Here is a 15,570-nt window from a genome sequence, read left to right as displayed (position 1 = left end):
TTCTTGATAAAGTATGGAACATGTGCACCACATACACCACTGGGCAACAAAATTTAATGTATAACAGGTTTGTTTAGTGGTGTAGTAAAACATGACAGCCAAAGTAAAATATGTTGTTACAAATAGTGTTTTAACATTTCAAGTCATTTGTATTAAATTTATTTTTAGCCAACCTAAGTTATTTGTGAACAAGATTTGTTTCTTATAAAGCAGCTTATTCTGAACTGAACATTTGTGATCAGTGAGATTTTGTTACTTTATGCAAAATATTTAGGTTCAGTATCAGTGGATACTAATTTATTTTTTTTTTTAATGGGTGTTTGATACTGCAGCTGTGCATACTGTGCCCTCTGCACAGTAATAGAAATTTGTTTTGATATACAAGAAAGTAAATATTTTAATTGAGACTTAAGTGTATTTCCTTTTGTTATGATTAAGGTTCTTTTTTATATTGTTAGGTTTGCATTGTCATTTTCATGATGTCTGTTTTGTCAGTTAAACTCTACATAGATTATGTCCGTAATTTTTGGTAGTTTTTCGTAACTACATTTCTTTTTCAGTAAAGAGATTTTGGATATGTTTTCATGAACTGTTATGTGCTATAAATGCTAGTCGCTGGACTTTAAGGATTTTATTGCCAGAAAATAGAAATTGCTAATGGGACAAAGATCTTTTAAAAGACATTTAAGTGTATTGTGAATTAGTTTGAAATGTCTACGGAGTCATTTCCAAAGTGTCACAGGGCTTGCCTGAAGGATATGTTCTTAAATGAGAGATAGAAGAGAGTAAGGGGAATGAGCAAAAAGTAAAGGGCAGAAAATAATGCAGAGAATTGGCAATCTAATCCTGGAGTTACTCTAATAATAGTGTTTTTTGCTGTTGATTCTGTTCACAAATCTACACTGAGTCTTTCAACATCAACTGCTGCAAGGTTAATTTGATTTGTTGCTGTGCACATGAGTACAATAACTTACAATTTGCAAGAGAACATAATGGTAGTTTTTTTTTTTGCATATGAAACCGAGTAATTAAACTCCTAAAGTAACTCTTTTGCAAAATAAACCCACTTCCACTTTTCATTTTATATCAGAGCAATAAGAATGCACTTCAATGCATAACTGTTCAGTATGTAAAAAGATTCTATGTTGTCTTCTGTTGTTTCTTGATGTTTTTATATACTGTACTTGACTGTTGTGGACATGATGGTATGACATATCTTTGAAAACTTATTTACAGCACTGCATATACTGGCTTGTTTTAGCTTGTCAAAGATGTCTTCTGAATGTAATGCACACTAAAGCACTAATCACCCTTGTATCAAAACTCAGATTTTTATTATGAAATAAGACAACATTGTAGTGGTCTTATACTCTATAGCACTGACTCATGTTGGATATGAATCAAAATTTCTTGTTGCTAAGGATGGTTCTCTTGTCTTTTAAAAGATTTGAGATGGCTGGCATATAGGTTGAGTTTTTGTTATACAGTATTTACATATTTTTCTTTAAATTCCCTCTTATATTTATTGTATTGAGCTAAATGACATATCTTTAGATTAATTGTAAGTGTAAGGATTAGTATGTGATGATAATCAAATTTGTCAGATTATTGACATTACTTAACTACCATAATTACAACTGCATGCAATCTCCTTTGTGATAGATACCTAATTAGGGTATTATTTGAGTACTCAGCATGTAATTTTATCTATTATAGATACCAAATGAGGATGTACTGGTAGTACTAAAGTCAAGTGCTGTGCACTTTAGGCTTGTTACTCAAGAAGTGGAAATTTATACCGTTTTGAAGTTTTTATTTATGTTTTGCTCTCCACTCTGGCATCTTTGACCATCTTGCTCCCAAACTTTATGCCAAGATTACAATATTTTTTTAAATTTTTGTACTGGTATCAGTATTGAATGTACAGTGAACCCCCCGTATTCGCAGGGGATGCGTCCCACACCCCCCCGCGAATGGGTCAAATCCGCGAATGCTTAAAACCCCTCTAAAAACACTTAGAACTGCCCATTTTGATAGCTTAAAACACAGAAAAACCCTGTAAAAATGCTTATACCTGAATATTTTAATAGTTTTATCTTTCCAGAAAGTGCATTTATTCATGAAAATTATATGAAAATGTTGTAATTAGTGAATATTTCTCAGTGAAAATACAAAATCTGAATTTTTCACGCGAATGATGGCTAGATATGTTCCACAGAGAAACCCGCGAATGCGTGAGTCCGCGAACGTTGACAATGCGAATACGGGGGGTTCACTGTACACGTTTATTGAGGTGATGCCACACATGCTTCAAGGAATACAATGTGAATTTGCCACCAGTATAGGAAAAAATATTTGATTCTTGGTGGGAAATTTGCCAGCAAAATGCTAAAAGAGGCTGCAGGAGAATGTTTTTATAACATTGCCTTTGCTCTTGTGGTTTTCAGCTTAATCATGAGGTTAGGCTTAATTAATATTGGATGGGTAATCTTGGCAATACTATAGTTGATAATTTAAACAAATTTTTTTGTATATTTTTCCAACTTGACCTTAGGTTTAAACATTGTGCTGTTGTTATATTTTGTTAAAAACAAGTGTGTTTTTTAAGTAAAATCTTGTGAGGCATGTAGTGTTTTGTGTGATTGTTTATTATCTGTCATTATTGTTTGTCAGAGTTTTTGTAATTATGGCTGTTTGATTAAAACTAGTTGCAAATATAAAACGTTTTGTGCTATTAACAATTACTGATCAGTAGCTTTTTAATTGCTATACTGTATTAAGAGTTATTGTTAATCTCATTACTGCTTAGTCATAAAAGGTTTTTCCACCTTTATTTTACTTATAAAGGTGTCTTAAAAGGTGAATGGGTTGTGCAGTTGCTGTTCTTTTGAGGTCTTTATTTCATGCGACCATATTACAGTTGAAGGGATGGCCATTCGAGAAGGAAAAGAATGATTTACTATGTATAGCCTTGATATGTTCAAGAAAAGCCAATAATATATTCACATTTTGTCTTTTGTTTAAATAAACCTTGAGTCACTGCTTTAATACTGTTTACCTTTCAGTCACAATTATGTCTTTCACCTGATGCACCAATTTATTTTATAATTTACTCGACACACCAATTATTTTATAAGCTTCAGTCCTCTCAGCGTAGTTCACACCATTCCTTTTTATTATTAGGTGTACTATTCTGTGATTTACTGGTGTTTTATATATTCTGAATTTCACTGGTATTTATAATAATGTCATATAACAGTAATGTCAAATGCTCCTGTACATTGTCAGCATAGTATGTCCAAAATACAGAATCAGACAAAGACTGTATATGTGATTTTGATTTATTGAATTATTTTACAACTGTTGACTGGTAATTCATGAAATTTTTACAGGCCTCCAACATTTATGTTGTATATGGTATCCTGATTGTGCTTTCCATTATTGTTCAACATTTAATACTGTATTGTAGGAGCTGAAATATTCTTTGCAATAAATTGTAATCTTGTGTCTTGTGTTTGAACAATAACAAATATAAATATTAAAGACTGACGTTTGATATTTTTAGAAAAGTATAACTAACTCATTAATCCTAGTCTGATTGTTGATTTCATTACTTGTAAATAGCATAAGTATTGTAAATAAATTAAATAAAGGATTTTTATACTGGTGCTGATTTGATTCAAATTCCATGTTTAAAAGTGAAACACAGTCATTCTCAAGTTTTTAGGAACCAGGGAATTTTTAGAGTAAAAATGTCTGCAGTTTTTATTTTTTTATTTTTTTTTTACATGGTATACTGTAGTTCATCATGTACTGTGTGTATGAAATGTACTGAGATATGTGTTACTATGATATTTGGAAGGTTTTATCTTGCCTCATCTGTAAAACTGCTGACTTTCAAAGTCAAGCCAGAATTTTATTGAAGGAGTCTAGTTATTTGGTAACCATATACTGAACAATTGTTTTCAAGACGAGAATACTTTTATTTTCCAAGCAGCTCTTTGTTTTCCAGGGTAGTGATCCTCTACCAAATTCATCAGCAATTTTATTTTATTCTAATATCCCAAATCTCCATTAGTTATTGAATTTCCTCCCATATCTCAGGAAACAATTGAGTTATCAGTTGCTTGTACATTCACAGTAGAACTTTGTTCTGTGAATTTTATACGTAAGGTTATTAAAAACATGCCTCCACGGAAATTTATAATTAACATGACTAAAAGTTCTGTAGAAGCTACTTAAACGTATTGTCCCAAAAATTCACTTGTAAAATGAGTTAGTTTTCACTTAACAAGTTGTATGAAGCTATGTAATTGTTGAAATATGCATCGTAAAATCAAAGGAAATGCAGATTTCTAGAATTCTTCCAAAGCTGCAACTAATATGACCAGATGGAATAGTACAGTTGTTCCCATTACTGACGGTTGAAAATCTCTAAAACCCATCATCTTTAATAAATCAAGGCTTTATGAGACAACGAACTAATAACAGAACAGATTTAACCCGTTGTTGGACAGACATTTTTCATACTAAAAAGAGTATGGAACTGAAGAAATTGTATCCCTTGTTTGACTGTATTTTTGACGAATAACCAACATGGCGCAATCCGTGAATGCAGAGATAGCAGGCCAGCTCTAACTGTTAAACATATATTATTTGGTTGTCAAGATTTTAGCAAGCAGTTAAATCAAGTAATTAGACCAATCACATAAAGAAGTTTTGTAATTATGTGCAAATATTACGTTTATTTATCCACTTCTTAGGTTTTTAAAAAACTAATTTGTTAAAATTAGATTTCATTGAAAACAAAGTCTTCTCTGGGCTCAATGATCTTACAAAACTCCATATTTTACATCACCATTATTATTAACGTTAATTAGTTTAACCATTCCACAGAGCCAATTTAGTATTTCATTAGATCGACATATTTACATAAAACTTCATTTCCAAAATGCATTCTATGCTACGGATACTTGCCTTCAAAGTTAATGGTATTTTTAGTCTTGTTATGTATATATTAACTGTTAGTTCATTTTAAATAACTTTTTTTTTATTTCACAGTTGCACTTATGTATTATTAATTTTGTTTGTGTTATTGAGTACTTCTATAAATTATTATTAACAAGAATTTCCTCTTATCTCCCAGGTCCCTGATTAGACCCATGTGTTCTTTTTGTAATAAGAGCTGTGCTGTCTGTTCTTAAAAGTAGCTGGGCCATGGTGGAGCAGTCCTCCCTGTACTGTAATCACTAATTAGCCAATATCAAGGTCAGACTTGTTTTGGCCCACTGGCTGTGTTGAAGCAGCAAAGAAGTTATCAAGCTAATGCAGAGGAAGATATTAAGCAGAAGTGCGGTCAAGGATAAATATGCAACCTGGTAAGTGACCAAAAAGAAAACAGAGTAATATTGGTGAAATATACATTGATAAATGAGAGAAAAAGAAGTAGTATGCCTTAGTTTAACCAGACCACTGAGCTGATTAACAGCTCTCCTACGGCTGGCCCGAAGGATTAGACTTATTTTACATGGCTAAGAACCAATTGGTTACTTAGCAACGGGACCTACAGCTAATTGTGGAATCCGAACCACATTATAGCGAGAAATGAATTTCCATCACCAGAAATAAATTCCTCTAATTCTTCATTAGCCAGCCGAAGACTCGAACTCGGGCCTAGCGAGTGCTAGCCCACAACTCCACCGGAAAAGTTATAATGGAAGAAGGGATTGTTAAGACATGAAAGAAAATATCTAGTTTTCTGATGTGACACTTACCATAATATATATGCATTATGAAATAACAGCGAAAACTGCAACAACCTTGTTGAGAAGAGAGTACAAACAGCTGTCAACAAGTCATATTGTTGATAGTACACAGTAGATTTTTTTTTTGGGGGGGGGGGCGGGTGGTTGATTTCCCTCTAATGATCAGAGAAACATTCTGCTCAATCTGCAGACGGTGTAATCAACTTTTCTGGTAAGAAGAGACTCCATAAGTTTGATGGATAAGAATCAATTATCGGCAGTGTACTTTTTTTTGTGGAAGTTACTTAACACAGGACGGTCGTCAGTAGGCTATAGGTCTTCCAGCAGCGCAGAGTGATCTCAGAAGTTGTTATATGAAGGATCTATTTGATTCTTGTGCAGATCCAGGTATATAGGAAGTATTTCTGCTATTCCCCTGCTAGAACCCATATTAGGTAAATCTAGCAACCCAGGTAACTGTGACATATTTGTGCAGATCTCGAAAATTGGCATGACCTGTGGACCCAAAGAAGCAGGGAACTGTCCTCACCAGGCTGTCTTATGATATTATCATAGACAAATGACCCAATTGTCAGACTTTGCTTTAATGCTAATGTCCTCAGCTGGCATATGTCCCCAGTGGGCCAAGAGACTGAAATGATTGTAGTTATACAATAAGACCTGAAATTCACCATTCTAGCTCTAAGGTGCCGTGCGTGAACTAAAAGTTGAGACCATCTATAATAACGCAAGAAAGCCTGGTGGGGTACTTACATAACATGCGGATTGTACCTATTGAGGATATTCCTGTTGATAACAGTAGCACTTCCACTCTTAAGAAGACTCAGTTGTTCTGTGAAGAGCTCACACATATCTTTCTGATGAGGCAGACCACGGTGGAGAGACTATTTCTCTGACTTTCAGAGGCAGACTGGAGAGGTAATGTACCTCCGAACGCATTTTATGATTAGATTTTGAGTAGATCAGTATGAATTGCCTTGAGAGTCCTTACTGTATGGTTGACTGTCCCTAGGGTCCATGCTTTTCATCATGAGAATGGGATATTTCTATACAAAATGGGCTGGTCCTTCACCCGTTACTGGTAATTAAAAAAAATTGTCAAAATGCCGTGATCACACAATTTATTGAAGCATAGATCCCATAATTAATTAATAAGATGTTCATGTTCATCAAGATACTTCAGAATATTCTTTGCAAAGAACTAAGATTCAAGATATGAATAGCACCAGATATTAAATATTTTTTGCAATACCTTGAAAAATTCTGAGGTATTAATACCTTTGCTTAACATGCTACACAGAATCTGTGTTCTTAAAAAAAATGTTTTATGCGTAATCTCATAAACTGATGATGAAAATAATAAACGTGGAGTACAACACATAGGTGTGTACACAGCCAAGAAACAAAGGCTTGATCTACATAACAATTGTAATATCAAATCAGTGGCCACTTGTATATATCTACAGCTTCCCACCATTTTTCTAACAAATATAAGGGAGGTTTGTAAAGTATAACTGATGCATGGTAACCGTGTCCCTTTCTTATATCTTGATCATCTCAATATAATTATGCAGAAATCCTTAAGTTATAAGATTATCTCTTATTCTGCTTTGGTAAAGATAACAAAAAAACAGTAGTTTGTTATCTTGGTGATAGTGTTTAAATTATGGTATAGCGATGGCTATTATGCCATTGGGAAGATCATGCGAAATGGCTCACAGCTGTTGACGCCTTGTCACTCGAGAATGCGAACTTAAACCAGCAAGTAGCTAAAAATAATACAAAATAATTGCTGACGTATATGAAATCTCTTTTTTCTTCTAATTTTATACCTGCAAGAGATACATTTCTTTATCTGTCATATTAAACGATTGGAGTTTCCTAGATTCTTTTGTAATCTAACGCAATTTCTGTTTTCATTTTCCCTCCCAAATACCACCTGCTGGGGAGGTGCCCAGCCATTTATTATACCTAATTTACTCCAAATTATATGATATACCGCAATAAAAATGCCAGTCTTATTTTGATTGAATTGGTGAGGGGCGCTATTTTGCAAAAACATTTTTAAAATTCTGCGTAGCAGGACGTAATATAATCGCTATTGAAAAAGGTATTGGGCACATGCGCAATTGTTATTATAAATGGTTGGGAAAAACAGATTCATGTTCATGATTAAACATACGAGCATCGATATTTGGTGGTTATGTGGGTATGTGCGTGTGTGTGCGAGCAGTGTTTTTGTGTGCGTGTGTTTTGTGTGTGTATGTGTGGCAACGATTGTAAATTTACTGTTACTTACTGTATCTACTGTTCGCTGATTAAACTCATGGTAAGCAGTGCCACTGCAGTAACATTTTTCTTATAACTTTTTTGTGAAGGGTTTTCCCTGTATATCTTTCAGGATATAGGACTATTTTCCCCTTACGGTGCTGAACTAGTAAACCAATTAACATTCCACGATGTTCTTTCTTTAAAGACAATTCAACTTAAATGGGCTATCGTTGTTTGCCATTTGTTGTTGCTTTTGTATCGGTTTATAGTCGGTATTGTCGACTTAATCTGTGAATGGAATTCTATTCGTGTAATTCGGCATCAAATATGAAGACAATGTGTCGCGTCCTCTTTTTAACAAATATTGTTATTTGTCTTTATTAAATTTATATAATCAGAACGTTATTTTGTCAGGAAGGGTTAGAGAGAATTAGGGCGGGCCAGCTAAAACAGCAGAGCATCGGAACGGGCGCATTTGATCTTTATTGTTGACGTGAGCCAACGACCTTATTGTTGACAGACGACACAATTTTGACAGGAAGGAAATGGTTGAATAGTGTATCTAAAACCTCCCGTCGGACCTCCAAAATGCTGGAAATGATAAGGATATACCGGACCTAAATTACAGGTAAGACCTATAAGATCTCTTACAGCCTTTGCTTGTATCGAGAGTATTTCCGTAACTGTAAGATTATGCATTTGTTCAGTAAAGGAAATTGTAATGTTGCAGTGCTCAAAGTGTTTATATAGACTGTTTTGACAGACTAGAGAATGAACAGACGAGTGGTTTTAAAGTTCATAATGAAGTGCAATACAGATTAAATGTTTATTTTCGAATGGAAGCGTTTCATGGTCGAAAAGTGTGTTTTGCTTGTGAAAAGCAGTTCGTAAATATTACGAATTTCGTCATCTTTATTTGATCATACATAGTCTTCAAGACGTACCGTTAAAGGCGCTAAGTTTATATATCTTAAAACAAAGCAGACTGTTAATAAGTTAGGAGTGAAGATTGAGAGCCCTTGTAGAGGCTGTAGCTTACTTATAAATAAAATATCTACCCAGTCTAGTCAGTTTTGAGGTCCTGTTTTACTTTAAGTGGAACAAAGTAATAATTATATACATCAACCTTACCTTGTGTGAACTAAGCTAGATTATTTCACAGGTAAGGTTATACAATAACACTTTGGCTTCTTTAGGATGCAGGGTTGGTAATACTTGGGGGGTCTTTGCAATCTAGGATGGTTCAAGCAGAAAAGTAGGATGCCTGTAGAAGTTTAACATAATTAATACACAGTATTTCTCAGATACTCAAAATACACATGATCATTACTTAACCTACTCACAATTGTATAGTGACTAAGAAGTTGGTTTGTGGCAGAAATGATAACTTTTGCTGCTCATAGGTTATACATTACCATATTTATTGTGAAATATTTTTCAGTTTGTATATGGGGTAAAGTTGTACATTTCTAGCATTTGTTTAGCCAGTGAAGAATTAACTGCCTGACTAGGTAGGACAACACCCCTGGGTAGGTTAGGTTAGGATAAATCCCATTTATCATGGTTGTTTATTAACAATGTCATTTCACCGGTTTATCTTTTCAATTTGCTCTTGTTTAGAAGTTAAGAATTTTTTTGTGTTTGTGTAATTTCATTGATTTGAATAATTTTAATATTGATTTTTTCTGGAAATTCATAGTTTCTGTAGCTGTAGTGTTCACTCATACCCAGATACTATGGATTATTTCCCAAAGTCAGTATCGGGTTCATACAAAATATATAAAGATATACAAGTTAAACCATAATTTGGCACTGATAACCATCTCTGTGTTGAGATAAATACATTCACTTGTAGGATATGATGCTCTAGGTTGGGTAAGGTTAGGACTGATAGGCTAGTGCACAGTCAAATTAAATAGTAGCGTACTGGAGATCAAATCTTTAAATAATTCATCAGTTAGGCTTTTGTTGCAAATCCAATATTCAATAGGTATTCATAATGAATCTGCAAGTATTTGAAATGGTTGTAGTTTTCTCTGCCCCATGACCAGTTTGTGACAATCAAAGTGCTCCTTATACAGACTTTTTCACCCCTTTCATGGATCTTTTCACCCTTATGATGAACCCATTCACCCCTTTCATGGACTTTTTCACTCCAGGCTATACTTTTTGGCAGATATCATCTAAAATCATTGGATGTGATTTTTACCACATCAATCTTGGCCTAGCTATTACTGAAAAATTATATAGCTTAAAATTTATTGCATTTTATCCTTCTCTGGGTAAATAATGACTTTAATATTTTTATTTTTTAAACCAAAGGGGTACTATAGTTATCACGAATAAGGAGGCGTCTAATGGAATACAGTATAAAAAAAGCATTAATAGAGTGAAAAAAAAAAAAATTTAACCTTGGCAGCTGCACAGACAAAAGTGTTTTTGGATGAATGTTATGGAAGCTTTTAATTTTTGAGAGAAAGGCTATTGTTCCTATGAATCTTTAAATCTTTTAGGGGATTTAGTGCAGCTGTTGTTAATATGAAGCCTTAAGTCTTTTAGGGAATTTAATACAAAATTTTGCCAAAGATAAATGACGTGATTCATATACATGTACCAAGAGGAACAACGGTTAACTGCAATAATTTGAAATTCCTGATTGTCACATTCCCTGTATCAGTGGCTCTTATCCATCCCTGCTGAGGAAAAGAATGCTTAACCATGCAGAGATTAGTAGTGCATTACAGTATATTAACATGTTGTGTCTCCAGTAATGTTCAAGATAAGTATTTTCATGGAGCTAACCCCAGAGTGCTCTCCAATGAGATTTTTATTTAATTAAATGTGGTGACTCACACCACCTAAAGTGGCAAGGTGACTGTTATTTTACTTTAACAGCATCTTATTTGAGTGGAAATCATCTGTTATTCTTAGTCATTTCCCCCCACCAAGGAGTCTACAATTCTTAACTAGGTGCTCCTTTGCCTTGAGATACAAAATATTTAGAAAGTGTTAGCACTTCCTAAGGCAGCAGTGTTCAGGTTTTATTGCGTACTGCTAACGGTGAAGTTTTCCTCATTAAAATGAATGCCCTGACACTGCAGTTGCTCCAGTTAAGAAAATTTCCTGTCTTAAGTTTAACATCAACTTTCCCCTTTTACAAAAGCTTTCAAACCCTCATTAACTTTTGATGTTTGTCTTTCACTGTCCCCAGTCAGTGTTATATCATCTGCAGACATCAGTGTTTCCAGATATTCATGACCCCTATCCCACAACTTTGTACATACATCTGTCCTTTCTCTGACTTCATTGTCGCTCCATCCATAAAGATACTAAACAGTCTTGTTTTACACTGTACTGTCACTTCCTGTCTACAAACTCTAATACTGTACTTGTTTCATTTCTGTTATAGCTCATAGCAACTTAACCTCAGTATCATACATCCTAATACTCTCCATAATGCTTCTCTGTCAGTCCTATCACAGCCTTTCTCTAGGTCCATATATGTCATGTGGAGCATTTTACCTGTAATTTCAGACTTCTAGCATGACTGTACCATAATAAACACTTAATTCCACACTCCCACTTTCTTGTCTAAACCCACACTGTTCTTCTCCTCTTAACTTCAGTCCTCTGTTGTACCTTTTCAATTAAAATCATACCATACACCTTCCCTAAGTAAAGTTTTACCCCTATACGTAATTGTCACACTATCCTGTCACCTATATCCTTATACCTTAGAATCTATCCCTTACCCAAACATTAATACTCTACGATCAGCACTCGGACACACTTTGACCACTGTGCCAGTTAGAGGATCCATAACTCTTGGTGTCTTTTTCCTGTTCAAACTCATAATTGCCATCCTTATGTCTTCAATAGTAACTTTCACAAGCACACTCATATTTCATATTCTAATCCTTTTCAGTCTTTCAGTATGTAGCTCTAGCTCCCCACATTCAGCAAAATATAAGAATCTCTATTTAGTCGTTAATTTTTATCTTTGCATTGATTAACTTATAAAACAGCATCTTATTTTCCCTGAAGTCCTGTCTCATTTTCTCCAACCTCTCCTTTTTTTTGTTACCTACCTTATTTTTCTAAGCATCTTTCTCTTGGCCACCCTATCCATCCTCCAGTACAGTATTTCTGTACAAGATTTTCCTTTGTGTTTTGCTATTGCACTACAAATAATTTTTTTATTCACTGCAATGACTTTTTAATGATGCTATTATCCCAGTCTTGAATGTTACACACACACATTTCTGTATTCCATTAATCCCTGTATGTAATTCTAGGTGATGTTTTGTCCATTTTTTCCTTGGATGTTCTCCTTACTTTTTTTTTTTATTAAACTCACTCTTTTGACATGTTCTCCCATAAATCAGTCAAATAAATAACACATACATGTCCAACCACCACTACACCCATCAGCTTGCTTTTGAATATGCTGTGAAATAAATAATCTAACAAACTCATTCACGTACCATTTTCTCATTTGATAGTATAGTTTACTTGTGGATAGTTTTTCTTGGAAACCATGTACTGTATTTCAAGCAGCAATCCCCTTTCCTAGCACATTTCCACAAACTCTTTCAATTTTCATTTACTCCATGTCTGCCCACAATGCCATCTTCTTTGTCACCTGCCTTTGCAATTAAATTACCCAGGACAGCACTCCTTTCATGTTTACCAAACCCCTTCACCCCCAAATTCACACTCTCCAGATAGCAAACACCTTCTCTCTGGTTCTTTTCCTGTTGTGGTCCATACACTCAGGTTCTCAACTTGTTTCCCCACAACTCTCAGTACTACCCATACAGTTGTAAAATTAACACATTTGTACTCTTTCACCTTCCATAGCTCTACACCTTTGAGTTGCTTCAGACACAATCACTGTTGTACATTCTTGAAAGCATTGTCCTTTTACCTTTGTCTTACGCAGTGCGAAAACATCCAGCTTCCATTCCTTAAACAAGTCTGTTTTCATACATTTCTTCTCTTATGCGCAACATCCATATAGTTATTTTCATAGCATTACCCAGAAGTCAGAATGTATTTACCATTGGCCTGATGTGGAGGCTTATTTGTCATTTAGAAGGTATATCCCCCTCTTAGGAGTTTGGAACCCTTCAGTAGGTGATCCTCTGCTGTGGGATACATTGTAACTGAACTTCATACCATTGGCACTTCACTGGGCAAACAGGTGATACCACTTTCTACCAAAGCAGTAACAGTCCACAGCAAAGATAAACTTGACAGTGGTGATTGTCATTACTTCAGGATGTAGACTCATCTGCCATTGAGGGAGAATTTTCTTCTCCATGGATTTCACAGCCTTTTATTAGCCATTCCTTTGCACTTAATGGAATCCTAAGCCACTGGTATTTTTTAGGGCAGCTATAAACTGATATACATACATACATACACATACACACATGCACATACACAGTATATATTACAGTGTTAAAGGAAGATTAGCTAGGTATTAGTTTATGTTTGATGGAATTATGGAAATTATGATTATTTCTAGAAAAATCTATCAATCAATGCAACATTGTTTAATTACAGGCAGCTCATAAATTGATCCGTCTGCCTGATTTGGTTGAAGAGAATAATTACATGTTTTTAACATGTGAACAGTATGACGTAGGGTGTTTTATCTAGTAGCAACAAGGGTCCTAAAATAATGTAAAAGCCTGCACTTATATGATTTGTATGTGAATGCAATGTTATTGTAGTAAGTTGAAGTAGTACTTATCAAGTAAGTATTTTGTGCAAAAGAGGAGTAAGATACTGGTATTATGTGTCATTTTGAACACAGTATCATGCTATTTTCTTTTACCTTCAAAAGAACGAAGAGTCTAACAGAAATGAGAGAACCTCAAGCAGGTTAAGATGAAACTGGTTTTTTCTTGTGTGGTGCCAGTTGACCAGCTGATCTTGGTGACTCCTCTGTCCATATTGTACCATAAGCTGCCTATCTATCTATTAGACACTGAACTAGCCTTTTGATGGTTGAGATGCTGCATTAGAATAAATTGTAAATGTCATCTGTTTGCAGTATTAAGTGGACAGATCTACTGAATTTTGCATGTCTTATTTTTAAAAAGGTAAAGCTGAAAATTGCATAATCAGTGGTGTAGGTATCTGCAGATGTAGTAAAATATTTTATTAAACTTTGCTATGTTTTTTGACAATGTCAGTGCTCTTACTCTGTATGGATTGTGTTGCTATCTCATTTTTCTTATTGATGTTATGTCCATGGCCAATGTAAAGCCTATTTTAAATGTGGTAGTGTTAGTTCTGACTTTAGATTATTAAAAAAAAATAGATGATTGTTTTTCAATTAGATATTCAAATATGAATCAAGTGCTGTATGGGAAAAAAGTCTTTACATTGATTGTGTCTGTGTACAGTAGATTGTGAGTTTTTCCAAGAATTAAATGGTAGCCTTTCAATACTCAAATGATCTTTGAATTTTTTTTTTATGTATATGAATCGGTTCCCTTGATCCCCACAGCGGAGGAAAATATGGGAAGCATGTCAGAATTACGTCCTCTCCTGAGGGAGATGAAAGCCCACAGGTAATTTTGCATTTTGAGTATGTGACTGCGGCCTGCCAGCTTGTTAGGTCGTTTAGCGGGTAGTAGTATTGCAGCCCAGTCAGCACTTTTTATACATACATATATCTATCTTTAGAGCTACCTCGCTCGGCCAGAAGCAGATCTGTAAATATTACTCAGGTTTGGTCGACGTAAATGACCCTGATTTGAGAGAGATATATAAGAAAATGTTTGGAGATTCCCTCAGGCAGTATCTATATGTAAAGCACCATTTCATAAATATCTTTGTCAAGTAGTTAAATTTAGGTCATTATGATGAAGCTGTCCTGTACCTGTAGCAAAGTGCCTCAGCCCTGTAAATATACAAGTGCCGTATCTCCCTCTTTTTTCAAGTACTATGTGGTTGTGTGAAAGCCCTCAGTATTTTCATTTCAGTATTTTGATGTTTTAGCATTGGTCAAGTAGTCAAGATTTCACTGAGTTTTGCTAACTGCTGGTTATGTTTTGATAATGTGTTTCTGTTTTCTTACTTTGTTTATGCTTCTTAAGTATATTTGCAAGCAGACCCCCTTATTTATTCATGACCCTATATCTTTCTTGCTGCCTTTATTTGAAGCCTGTAATGCTTATTCGTACATTTACCGAGAGGTTAGTAAAGGTTAATAATTTGGTAGGCATTATAGGTTTGCAAAGATTAATGTTAAAGTAGATTTTTGTTGAATATATTACATTAGCTGTTTCTTAATTTCTAATAACACCAGTTCGTTTACCTGTGTTTGTAGAGTTATAACACCCTGTACAGAACATTATATGTATGATTATGGATTATTTCTGTGATTTATCATATTGTTGTAGGCAATCTGATAGGCATATCATACATCATTGCTGTACGGCAGTGTCACAAAAAAAAAAGACTGCTGGGATTTTTTTTTTTTTTAGCAGCTTCGGTTTTTGACCCAGTAAGACAGCAT

General features: G+C 34.5%; 1 protein-coding gene across 1 annotated transcript in view; it reads left to right on the top strand.

Annotated features, from left to right (window-relative positions):
* The first annotated feature begins 8,528 nt into the window (after positions 1 to 8,528).
* LOC136836370 (transmembrane channel-like protein 7) overlaps positions 8,529 to 15,570 on the top strand; it is a 101,097-nt gene continuing 94,055 nt past the window's right edge. The window contains exon 1 of the mRNA XM_067100562.1: positions 8,529 to 8,664. The gene's annotated coding sequence lies outside the window, so the exon portion shown is untranslated. The remainder of the gene's footprint in view (positions 8,665 to 15,570) is intronic.

Source organism: Macrobrachium rosenbergii, chromosome 56 (assembly GCF_040412425.1).
Source record: "Macrobrachium rosenbergii isolate ZJJX-2024 chromosome 56, ASM4041242v1, whole genome shotgun sequence".
In the NCBI taxonomy this organism is placed as follows: domain Eukaryota; kingdom Metazoa; phylum Arthropoda; class Malacostraca; order Decapoda; family Palaemonidae; genus Macrobrachium; species Macrobrachium rosenbergii.
This window is presented reverse-complemented; position numbering and strand designations above follow the sequence as displayed.